This window comes from Lactuca sativa, chromosome 5 (assembly GCF_002870075.4).
Source record: "Lactuca sativa cultivar Salinas chromosome 5, Lsat_Salinas_v11, whole genome shotgun sequence".
NCBI classification, from domain to species: Eukaryota; Viridiplantae; Streptophyta; class Magnoliopsida; order Asterales; family Asteraceae; genus Lactuca; species Lactuca sativa.
This window is the reverse complement of record NC_056627.2, coordinates 251,677,595-251,691,201: the sequence shown is the minus strand read 5'-3', so window position 1 is coordinate 251,691,201 and position 13,607 is coordinate 251,677,595. Positions and strand designations below refer to the sequence as shown.

The window sequence follows — 13,607 nt, the reverse complement described above, 5'->3', positions numbered from 1 at the left end:
TCTATAGAATTGTCACAAAGTTACAAATAAATGGAAAAGGAGGAAATATGCACATTCTCCGTTACTTTCTGTCACACCCCGAAAACCAAAGGCGGAAACATTTTCGGGGTTGACTCCACATTGAGTATCAAATCCAATGCACATAGTAAAACAGTAAACACAAAACATTACATTACATAATATGGTTTACATCTGTTTGAAAGAAAAGTTATACAAGTGTTTTATACATATATGATATGAACAAAAGTAAAGACGAGTCTTCGGAACGCTCCGTCTTCTCCAAAAGATGGCGATGTACCTGTCTCTCGCTGACCTGAGAATACAAGCAGTTTGAAAATCAGCATAAAGCTGGTGAGTTCATAAGTGGTTTAGTTTTGAAAAGAACGAGTTTCCTTTGCTTTCTGAAAAAGTTGTTGTTCAAGAAAATCCCATATTTTCTTATGAAAACAGTTTGGTTATCTTTTGTTACCAATTCAAAAACGGTTTGTTATGTCAGTCCAGGAAAATCCCATATTTTCCTAATAGTTTAGTTATTCGTTTGTTACTTTATTCGTATGTGAATTGTTATGCTATCCCAGGAAAATCCCATATTTTCCTATGTATTAAGTTGTCTTATTCGTTTCTAAATTCGTTACTAGTTGTTATGTTATCTCAGGAAAATCCCATATTTTCCTATGTATTGTGGTTGGTTCTTAGGTTTGATTTCGAAGTACTAGTAATTACCATACTTGAAGTATTAGTTAAGTATTCTAAACCCTTAGTTATTCTACCTTCGAATGGCTATTATCTACTAACTTAGTTGTATTTTCGAATATTTGGAATCACACAGAAGCGTACATTACAGTATTTTCGAAGTTCTGATGAGTTCCAAAAGAGTACTTTAGTTGTATATTCGAATCTCTGTCGACATTCTGAGGCGGATATATTTGAAACTCAGTAGAGGTCCAGAGGCGTACTTTCGCATTAAATTCGAAACTCTGGTGACACTCAAGGGGTACACTAACTGTATATTCGAAGTCTTAGTGTCATCCAAAGGCGTCATTTCGCATTCGTATTCCTATATCTATTCGTTTTCGTATTCATATTTGCATTCGTATTCGTACTTATCCTATTGGTTGTATTCGTATTCGTATTCGCATTCGTATTCGTTCTATCCTATTGGTTCATATTCGTATTCGTATTCGTATTAGTATTCGTATTCGAATTCGTTCTATCCTATTGGTTCGTATTCGTATTCGTATTAGTATTCGTATTCGAATTCGTATTCGTATTCGTATTCGTATTCGTATTCGTATTCGTATTCGTATTCGTATTCGTATTCGTACTCATCTTAGTTTATGTTTAATATGATTTCTTTTGCAAAATGTAATATAATTTAACACACTTTTAAAGAAATCTAACTTTAGTCTGACAGTTTACCCTGCAATCCGAACCATTAGTTATCACGATTTTTGATATTAGAAATATACATGAAATAAAACATTTGAACTGAAAATACGTTTAAGTACAAGATTTCCTTGTACTTTTGCTTGTATTCCCCCTGAAAACGTTTGAAAAACCATTTGAAAAACAGTTGAAAAAGGGTAGAGGTATGAACTCACCGGTTGAGAAACGCGTCGGTTTGGATCCTAAACGTCAGTTCTGGGTTCGCGAACGCACAAGATTCCTATGGATTATCAAATGATACACATTTGTATCTAATTAGGACTTGATTAAATTATTTGTTAAGGTCATACACTTCTAGTTGCGGAAACGCCCCAATACAAGTGTTTGGAAGGACCCGGGTGGCATTTAAGGACTTGTATGACTAGGGAATGGATTTTACTCTTCAAGAGTAAACTCCTTAAGGAGTTTACTGCCCTAAACACCTCATCCACATGAGTTCACGGCCGTGAACTCATGGATGATGATTTTGGGTGCAGAATGGCTTCATAACAATCAGGAATAAATGCTAGACTTGGATTTTTGACTTTGGAATGGTTTAAAACTCACTTAGGGACCATTTATTGGAGTTTACGGCCGTAAACTCCCCCTCACTTCAAATCCTTAATGTTTTGGTCCTTAAACAATCACATGTGATTCCAATGATTTTTCCCAAGCTTTGTATGGATTTTTAGGGAACTTTTGGCATGGTTTTTGGAGTTTACGGCCCATGAACCCCCTCATGGACGTAAACTCTTTTGAAAGGTTGTTTTTATATGTTTTAACGCTTTTAATTTGATGGTGGACACTCCTAGAATTTATCCCAAGGCTTAAGGTGTGTTTAAGTGGCATCTTAACACATTTAGAGGAGTTTACTTCCCATGAACAATGAGTTTACGGCCCAAGCATGGTCTTGGGCAGTAAACTCAATTTTACTCCTCTAAATTGATGTTCAAGGTGTTCCAAGGCCAATTCCATAATTCTACAAGTCGTATCTAAGCCTTATTGGTGTTTTGAAAGGGTTTAAGGGCATAAAAACCCCATTTATATGAGTTTACGGCCCAAGCATGTTCTTGGGCAGTAAACTCATGTTTACTCTTCAAAATCCATGTTAAGGCCATTCTAAGTCCAGTCCATTAAGCCATTAAGCCATATCTAAGCTCCAAAGGTCGATTGGAAGGGTTTTTGGGCTCCAAAACCCATTTTATATGAGTTCACGGCCTAGGACTGTACCAGGGCCGTAAACTCATGAATGTGGTCCTATTCCATGATTTGAACTCAAATTTGAAGGCTAGAGGGGTTGCATAACAAGTTAGGGGAGGTACCTTGGTGATTTGGAGCTTAAATTTGATGATTTTGGACCTAATTCTTGAGTTTGAGGAGAGAGGTTAGAGAGAGAGAGTAGAGAGAGGAAGCAAAAGCTTCAAATGAAAGCTGGAACACGTTTAAATAGGTCCAAAAACTTGGACACGATGGAATTCTACCCGATACCGGCATTAAACAGGGCTTTTGGTCGCACCCGATTAAGTTTCCATAACCCGGCGGGGACGTTTCTAAAATTTCTGAAGTAAACATTTTGGGCTAATTTCATGAGTTCCTAAGGGGTCTAGACACTTATTAGTATCAAATAAACATACAAGTTTAAATAATTTAATCCAAAAACGAAATCGGAACGAATTAATAAACGGCGAATTTTTATGGGTAGAACGGGTTTTCGGCGATGGGAAATTTCGGGTTGTTACACTTTCAACAAACATGTACATGTGGTAGTGGAAATGGAAATGGAAAGGTTTCCATGTTTGCATGCTATCACAACTTGTAGTTATAGAAGGGATAACTCTCTTTCTATTGTAAACATTGTCTACACTACTATGATGTATAAACAACAATATGCGTATGTTTTCAGTCGACTTTCTCATGTTGATTATTGATTGGAGTCAGATTAGAAGATTAAATCAGATATCTCAAAATTCCTGTTCATCGAGGCCAGAAGCATGCAAATCAATTTCATAACAAGATGGACATTCCGTCGAACTTGCAAATGTTACATCACCAACCTAGTTATAATAGAAGAAACCGTCCAATTTCTCAGCCATTATTCATTGTGATATGAATTTTGTAACATTTTTAATTAATGATGTAGGTTAGTGTTTAACTTGTATTGTAATTTTACGTTTAATTCGTATTGTAATATCGGTTTTAATTGTTCTTTTAATTTCGTAATGTTATAATATATTCAATATTTGTATTTATTTAAAAATATTTGTAAGATCTATTTAAGGGTATAACTTGTGAAAATAATACATAAGATATAATTATCTATTATCAAATAAATTAATTTATGTATAATATTTAATAAAGGTAAAAAATAAATTGTTCAATAGTGAAATATATAAATAAAATGAGATAAAAGTTGAAGGGTTAAATTTATACCATATAAAGGTTATATGAAAGTATATAACTTGTTTTCCGAAAAAACAGAATCTTATAGAAATGGTGGGCCAACCTATTTCTACTAGATATTCAAAAACTAATTTATTTCTTCAAAGCTTTTTGGAAACAAGCCTAGTTTTTAAAATAAATAAATAAATAAAATCATCCACCTTTGACAAAGGAAAAAGTCAATTATTAATATCCCTTTAATTTTTCAAACAAGATATACCCAATTAGCCATATGGTCTATTGTTCTATTCCTAAGGGCATCCACAATCTATTGAACTCTAAGGAGTTTCAATGTATTGCCGCATCAATGCCACATTAACATTTTACTTTCTATTCAACTATATTTTTAACATCCATACTCCATTAAACCCTTCAAAGTTTAATGGATTTCTATATTTGGTTTGAAATTTAATTAAAAAAGAAAAGATTAAATCTATTGAACCACTCAATGATGATTCTAACTCTCCCATTAAACTTTCCTCCATGTCATCACTCACATTCCATTAGACTTCTATTCAATCCTAGTTATCATCTATTCAACTATTATTAAACCCCCATTATGGATGCTCTAAGTAGATGTGTTTGAGAATGAGGGGAGGGGGGGGGGGGGGGGGGGGGTTCCACATGATATTTGGCACTATGAAATGATTAATTAGGAAGATAAATGGCTCCTTTTTCAGTTTTATGTATTGACATCATGGTATGGCTATTGTGTGATTTCATTATCGGTTAAGCATATATAATCGTTTCCAATTTTTTTAGCAAGATATATTCATGGCTATGGCAGTGCAATGAATGCAGTAGGTTGTTTCCCACGAACGTAGTAATTAGATTTTGTGTTACTCAGTTTAGTCTTCACTAGCTAGAAAGTGATTTGATGCACCTAGCATTATGTTGTACCCTAGATATATTGACCCCTTTATGTAATATGATATTTTCGGATCAAAAAATAAATATTTTGTTTATGAAACCAATTAAGACTATGCACCTTGATTTAAGGGAACTAAGGGGATTTGTGTGATTGATTGATGTTTAACATATATAATTAAATAGTATTTGGATTTGTGTGATTGATTGATGTTTAACATATAATTAAATAGTATTTGGATTTGTGTGATTGATTGATGTTTAACATATAAATAGTATTAATACCATTTTTTACGGAGAAGTAGGTTAAGCTCTCCTATATCTGACAATGAGTCTTCCCTTTTTCTGAAGGTTCTTCCATATGATATGACTTGCCCTGTGAATGTGTTCCACTCTCCTTTCATATAGTATATTTATTTTTCCACTACTTGTGGGTTGCACACCTCTTTTCAGTTTTTAATCCATGGCTTTTGATTCCCATTTGAACATTGAGGGGGATTCCACAATCCTCTAATATAATAATTATTAAACTTTACAACTTTTGTGTGGAGTGCACACTTCTTATAATTTAATAAACTTGACATTAGATTCCCCAAATCCATTCCCTCATTCTTTTATGCAAGTGCCTTCCTATCGATTTACTGTGTCCTTATCTAGTTAGGTACACTGAAACATAGTTAAATATTAGAATAAACGCCTTCTCCTTCTTCAGTTCATCTTTATGATGTGGGCGGTGTGGATTCCACACTCCTTCCATTTTATAAATTCATCTTTCCACCACTTATGGACTGAACACTCCGTTTCAGTTTTGAGATGTTTCATTTTTATTTTGAGTGGATTGTGGAAGGCATGTGGATTCCACGTACTATCTATAATTTTTATGTAAGATTAATTACTCAAACTTCACTTGTGGAGTGCACACTCCTTTCTATAATTATAACAACAAAGGATGAACTTCACATAAAAGATTATGTACACAAACTTATTTTAATTGCAGTAAACTATCAAGAAAAAGGACGTGCATGCACTGGTAAGCTTGTCATCATATGGCTGCTAATACTAAGTAATCTATTTCTTGGACTGCTTTCTTTAAATATCATTGTCAGTACGGCATGTGGCTTGCACACTCTCAAATTGTTTTCTCAGCATCTACTCATTATGATTATTACAGACAAACGCATTCTATATGTTCTATCTGAGGGGCTCTATCATCAACCAATAAGTCATCTCTGGTTCTTTTTTCAGTATCTATCATTCTTTTAAACATAAGATTATCGTTCCTGCTTTCACCATCATGGCTGTGCGAAATGATTTATGCATTCCAGGTCTTGAGGACAAATCTGAACAGGAAAACCGGGTGTCTGTAGAGGAAGAATTTGATTACTCAGAAAGAAGAAAGTGGCTGCGTTCTGTTAAACAAGATGCCAAAGCCATGGTTCCTACAGGCTTTTCGGGCTTGGTTGCTGGTGTATGTAGTATGGCAATTGGTGAGTTAGTTTCAGTGTACACCCAAAGATCCTTAGAGGTGGCTCTGGTGAAAAGAGAGACCACAATTGTGGAAAAAGAGAAAAGTACCCATCTTTATAGATCAAGTTATTATATGTTTTACTTGCTTTAGTATAGTTGGTTGAGAGGCTGTTCAAAGCCCTTATACTTGTGTTGGTACAAATATGATTATTGGTCCTGTTTACATTCCTAATGCATGCGTCTGCAAGTGCTATTTATCTTTTCCACATGGGAGTCACATACGGTGTCTGTACATGACCTTTTAGTTATATATTTATAGAATTTATGGGAGGTATCCTCCTTTTATTGTTTGAATACCCTTTATGTATACAAGATTATCTTGCTTGAAAACATATCATTTTTAGCATAATGCAAATATAGATACATCATTCAGGTGTAGACAACAACTAATAAACTTCCGGTAAATCTTGCCCATATACCAACATAGGGAGCATGACGCCAGTAGCAAACAACACTCTCCCATGGGAATTGGTGTTTCACGCGAGCACATGAAGTTGATAACAAATATTGTTGGGTTAATCCAGAAGTAATATATTTGTTTTGGCTTCAGAGGTGCACGTGTTTTTTCTGTTATTTGCATTTGACTAAATCAAGTTTTTCTGTTATTTGCATTTGACTAAATCAAGGCCATGTTGGCCATCGTTCCTTTATTTTAGATTAGTGGATAGTTGTTCCTTACTTTCAGCATTTAGATTAGATAAATATGAGTCTTGTAATCATTTTCAGTTGAAGAAAAATACGCAGAAAATTGCCCCATATCTTCTTCCTCTTACTCTGTTTTGTGCTTAGTGAAACAGGGCCTGCACCAACATTTGGTATCAGAGCCTAGTATATGCCCAAGTACCAACCTCGTTTCACAGATATGGGTGACAGAAATGCAGAAAAAGATGGCCAGATGACACTCCACTATCCAATGTTGTCAAGCACGAATTATGCAGCGTGGGCAATCAAGATGAGAGTCTTCATGCAGGCTCAGGGAGTTTGGGAGGCTGTAGAGTCAAGAACAACAAATACGGTTGTTGAAGTTCGAAAAGATAAGATGGCAATGGCGGCCATCTATCAGGGTATTCCAGAAGATATGCTCTTATCGTTGGCGGAGAAGCAGACAGCGAAGGAGGCATGGGAAACCCTAAAAACCATGTACTTAGGGGCTGATCGTGTGAAGACGGCTAGGGTTCAAACTTTGAAGACTGAATTAGAGATGATGAGCATGAAGGAGACCGAGACAGTGGACGAGTTCGCCGTGAAAATCACAAATATAGTCAGCAATATTCGTGCCTTGGGTGAAAAGATAGACGAGACTTACGTTGTTAAGAAACTTCTTAGAGCCGTACCAAGCAAGTTTGTACAAATTGCGTCTACCATAGAGCAGTTTGCTGATTTAGAAACCATGACTGTTGAAGAGGTTATAGGAATATTGAAAGCACATGAGGAAAGGGTACGGGGTCAAGGCGAATCCCATGAAGGAAAGCTGCTCCTGACACACCAGGAATGGCTTGATAAAACAAAGAAGAAGAAAGAGGAAGGTTCGAAAACTTCACAGTGGGATACCCGGCAATACAATTCCAGTTCTCGTGGACGTGGGAGAGGCCGGGGGAGAGGTAATTCAAGTCGTGGGGGTCACTGTGGTGGAGGTTTTCATCCAAGTCGTGATGGAGGGCGTAGTATGATAAGCCGAGACAAAAGTACGGTGCAGTGCTACAACTGCCAAGATCTTGGTCACTACGCCTCAGAGTGTAAAAACCCACGAAAAGAGAGACAACAAGAAGTGAACCTAGCCAAGAAACAAGATGATGATGATGAACCTGCGTTGTTGTTGGCTAAGTACAACCCCGTTGAAACCCAAGAAGAAGTGTACCTGAATGAAGAACATGTAATTCCAAAGCTTCGAAGTTCGAGTCACGATGATAACCGGTCAAAAATATGGTACTTAGACAATGGGGCAAGCAACCATATGACCGGTGACAAAGAAAAATTTCAAAAACTAGACCAGGGTGTTCGTGGTTATGTGAGATTTGGAGATGGCTCGAAGGTACGGATAGAAGGAAAAGGTTCAATAGTATTCCAATGCAAAACAGGCCAGAAACGGATGCTAAAAGAAGTCTACCATATCCCAAGTTTATGCAACAACATAATAAGCTTGGGACAATTAGCAGAAGGTGGTGATAAAATAGTTATGATGGGTTCCTTCTTATGGATTCATTACAGTACTGGAAAGCTCCTAATGAAGGTACAAATGTCACCAAACCGATTGTACAAGATTATGTTAAATGAAGTAATACCACAGTGCCTACTTGGAAGTTGCGAGGAACCCACATGGCTGTGGCACAACTGGTTGGGACATGTGAACCTTCCAACTTTAAAAAGTATGTCAGACAAGAAAGTAGTCATTGGCTTACCAAAGATTGAACAGTCCACTCAACTTTGTAAAGGATGTCTTGAAGGTAAACAAACTCGTAACCCATTCCCTTTGCAATCTACTTTTAAGGCTAAAGCAAGACTAGAACTGGTCCATGGTGACCTTTGTGGACCAATCACACCCCCTACATCCTTAGGAAATAGATATTTTTTCTTATTGGTTGATGATTTCAGCCGAGTTATGTGGGTGTTCCTATTGAAAACTAAGGATGAGACCCTTGGGGTGTTTCGTAAATTTCGTATGGCTGTTGAGAATGAAACAGGTGAAAGAATGAAAATTTTCCGTTCAGATCGTGGTGGTGAGTACAACTCAAGACAATTTGAAGATTACTATGATGAAACAGGTTTACAACATCACTTCACAGCACCTTTCTCTCCACAACAAAACGGTGTTGTGGAGAGACGAAACCGAACTGTGATTGAAATGATAAGAAGTATGTTGATTAGCATGGAGATGCCTAAAACACTGTGGGGGGAGGCGGCTTGACATGCTGTCTATATTCTTAACCGGATGTCAACTAAGGCATTAGGTGATACAACACCTTATGAAGTATGGTCTGGACGTAAACCTCACCTACAGCACCTTAGAGTGTTCGGGTGTACTGCACATGCTAAGGTTTTACGAGGGCACTTGCATAAGCTTGATAGCCGGAGTGAAGCTTTAGTATACTTGGGAACAGAAACAGGAAGCAAGGCGTACATGTTATTGGATCCCAACACCGGTAAGATTCGAATGAGCCGAGATGTGTATTTCGAAGAAGACAAGCCATGGTCATGGGAAAAGGCAACCACGATAAAAGCTACTCCTGGTGTAACCCTCTGTTTTGGAATAAACATGCCCCAACATGAACCGGATAACATCAACACCATGTCGGATACCATACCAGTCACCTTTGAAGTTGGAAATGATAATGTGATATCTTCTCAAGAAAACTCACAGTTGCAGGCCACTCAGTCAATCGATCATCATGCCTCACCTACACCAGCAACACCAATAAGCTCAGTAGGGTCGACAAGTCCAGCCTCAAGTTCGACTAGTCCAGCCTCAAGTTCGACTGGGGGAGGTGCTCCCAAACGGTACAGAACCTTAGCTGAATTGTATGAAGAGTGTGAAGAACTTTTGTTTATGCAAGATGCAGAAGAACCAACAAGTTATTCAATGGCTGCGAAGAAAGGTGAATGGGTGAAAGCTATGAAAACTGAGCTTGATGCAATAGAAAGAAACAGAACATGGCGCCTTGTTGACTTGCCACCGGGACGAAAACCCATCGAGCTGAAATGGGTGTATAAATTGAAGAGGGATCCAAAAGGAAATGTGCAGAAGTATAAAGCAAGGCTTGTCGCAAAGGGTTACGTTCAGAAACAAGGCTTAAATTTCGATGAGGTCTTTGCTCTCGTAGCAAGAATTGAAACAATCCGCATCATTTTAGCAATTGCAGGAAAACATGGGTGGCCGGTGTATCACCTTGATGTGAAATCTGCCTTCCTCAATGGAGAGCTACAAGAGGAGGTCTATGTATCGCAGCCAGAAGGATTTGTGAAGTCAGATAACAAAGAAAAGGTACTAAAATTGTCTAAGGCTCTTTATGGCCTTAGACAAGCCCCAAGAGCCTGGAATGCATGTTTAGACAGAAGACTGAAGGCAATGTCATTTGAAAGATGTCCTCAAGAGCATGCAGTGTACATAAGAAGAGGATGTGGGAAGCTAGTGATTGTGGGAGTATATGTGGACGATTTAATCGTCACTGGAAATTGTGAGATGGAGGTAACAAAGTTCAAGAAACAGATGAACAATGAGTTTGAGATGAGTGATCTTGGCACTCTCTCATACTACTTGGGAATAGAAGTAGCACAACATGAAGATGGTATAAGTCTGAAACAGTCTGCATATGCTAGAAACATTCTCATAAAGGCAGGAATGGTTGGCTGCAACCCTTCACAATATCCCATGGAACTGAAACTTGAACTCACAAAGGATGAGGGAGGAACACCGGTGGATCCAACTGAGTACTGGAGCATCATTGGCGGACTAAGATACCTCACTCACACCCGTCCCAACATATCTTATGTAGTGGGCATGGCTAGTCATTTCATGGAAAGACCTATTGTTCAGCACTTACAAGCAGTAAAAAGAATCCTCAGGTATATTAAAGGAACCATCGACTTTGGTCTGGTGTATAAAAGAGGAAGCGGGAAAGATGATGTAATAGGGTACTCGGATAGCAACCATGCTAGAGATGTGAACGACAGGAGAAGCACCGGTGGAATGGCATTTTACTTGAACGAAAACTTGATCACATGGGCCTCACAAAAACAAAGATGCGTTGCACTCTCGTCTTGTGAGGCAGAGTTTATGGCTGCCACCTCAGCCACATGTCAAGGGATTTGGATTCACCGCTTACTAAGTGAGATAATGGGTGAAAGGATTAGTCCTATAACATTGTACCTTGACAACAAATCAGCCATCAACCTTGTGAAAAATCCTGTATTTCACGGTAGAAGCAAACATATCGATACCAGGTACCACTTCATAAGGGAATGCGTTGAAAGAGGAGATGTTATTGTCAAGTTTGTGTGCAGCAATGAGCAGAAAGCTGACATCTTCACGAAGTCATTGGGTAAACTGAAATTTGTGGAGATACGAAATGAGCTTGGGGTGAAGAACACATCTGATTCTGAATTAAGAGGGAAATTGTTGGGTTAATCCAGAAGTAATATATTTGTTTTGGCTTCAGAGGTGCATGTGTTTTTTCTGTTATTTGCATTTGACTAAATCAAGGCCATGTTGGCCATCGTTCCTTTATTTTAGATTAGTGGATAGTTGTTCCTTACTTTCAACATTTAGATTAGATAAATATGAGTCTTGTAATCATTTTTCAGTTGAAGAAAAATACGCAGAAAGTTGCCCCATATCTTCTTCCTCTTACTCTGTTTTGTGCTTAGTGAAACAGGGCCTGCACCAACAAATATTCCCATGGAAATTCTCTCTCTCTCTCTCTCTCTCTCTCATCAATCAACAATGCTGGAAAATTGGTTTTTATCAATTTTGGAAAATGGTTTTTTTTCCCATTTTTGAACACAAATTTCGAAATCTAAATCTAATCGAAATGGACAAATAATTATGTGTTCGTGTTCTCCTCCGTGATACCTTTGTTTTGATATATCGTACCTTCGTTTTGATATATCATATGTCCAAAATGGATTAAAATAAGTGAGAAATTATTTGTCAAAGCGAGGTAGTTGAAAGAGATTAAAAATGAGTTAATATGATTTTGTTCCATCCCACACATGTGGGAGAAAGAAAAGGAAATTGATATCTAACTATAAGGGTTTCTAACCTTTGTAAGATATATAGAACCAAAGGCTCTTTCTTGTGCACCGGAGAGGTGCAAATGCAAGCGAGTTTGGCAAACACTCAGGTTCATTGGACTTGCATATGATCGTGGGTAGGGGTGGCAATCGATTGGACGAAAATGAAATATTTGAATTTGTGTTCGTGTTTGTGTTCAAATTTCGCCATGAAATTGACACGATTTAGCATTTGTCCGTCGTGTTTGTCGTGTTATATATAAATAAGTATTTACTAAATAAACTAATTTTTATTTTTATATTATCTTTGTCGTGTCGTGCTGTGTTTGTTATTTTTTAATCGGTTTGTTTTCGTGTTAGTAAAAAAACACGACATCATGTGTATCGTATCAGACAAAAACACGACACGATGATCTGATTTGCCACCCCTAAGTGTGGGTGCGAATGTAGTACAGGTCGACCTAAAAAGTTTTGTTAATTAATTATGCTCTTTACTTGATTGTTACGTTTTTATGTTAAATAACACTAGTTACGTTTTTACAGTCTAAATAGAGCATCTCCTTGACTGATTAAATTACATCAAATGATCCAATCGTCTCCTCCTTTCTCTAGTTTCTACTATTGCTTCTTCTTCCTGCCGAAACCAAGGTATTTTCTGGGTCAAGAGAAGGTTCGGGTGATTTTGTAGAATCCATTTTCATTATTTTATCCTACGAAACAAACACCCATATGAGGTGAATTTGTTTTAAGGATATTGTGTTAAAGACAGGCCTCAACAACAATTGTTTAATTTTGTTCTTTCGTGCAATTAGCTATTATATTTTTCAAACAAACAATAAATATAAAATATAGACCAATAGACGAAGATAACTACAAAGGATAAAAAATAAACATACAACATAATAATACCCTTAACACCCCCTCCTGATTTGTACGTACGGGAGTGGGGGTGATTCCGTTCATTCAAACTGCAGTTTCTTTAATTATGCAATCTCTATCTATTTTCCAAATAAAGCAACCTTTGAAATCTAGTATTTGAAGGAACATTACCAAGATAAACTTCATTAGAAAAGCTAGTATTATTGCTACTTTGCACTTGATTTAGGAGATTAAAAAAGAGGATAATACCTCTGTCAATTTGCTTTCATGTAGAAGTTATAATCTGCGAGTGACCCATGTATCAATTTTTCACCAGCATGATCGCCACCTTTATTTATGTGCAACAATTTAATTACTCGAACCCACGATGCTTCAATCTCACTCACAAATCTCCATCTCCATTTTTGCAACAATGCATGGTGAAAAGACTCAAGACTACCACTATCAAGGCCTTCATTACCATTTAATGCCATTTAATGTTTTATTTTACCCATGATACTTTTTGAGTCTCATCCCTTTCTTCCCAAAATAAATTAGCCCTTAAGGATTCAAGAAAGATTTTGACCTTAACCAACATCCAAAAAATAGACATATAATAAATCCCTAACAAGTCGAACACCAAGGACAAAATCATAGACCTCCCTCAATATAAAGCATATGAGTTTTCCATGTGTAAAGCTTATTCTGAAAATTGTCAATCATCTTATTCAATCCTTAAAGTCAAGCCATACACGAACTAATAA

At 37.1% G+C, this 13,607-nt stretch overlaps 1 non-coding gene across 2 annotated transcripts; it reads left to right on the top strand.

The window, feature by feature from the left end:
* The first annotated feature begins 5,471 nt into the window (after positions 1–5,471).
* LOC111899556 (uncharacterized) lies at positions 5,472–6,430 on the top strand. Of its 2 annotated transcripts, none has more exons than XR_006191937.2 (2): positions 5,472–5,761; positions 5,903–6,430. It is a non-coding gene; the product is annotated as an uncharacterized LOC111899556 (transcript). The 2 variants fall into 2 exon arrangements; XR_006191938.2 differs by having other exon boundaries at positions 5,472–5,794.
* Positions 6,431–13,607: the final 7,177 nt, after the last annotated feature.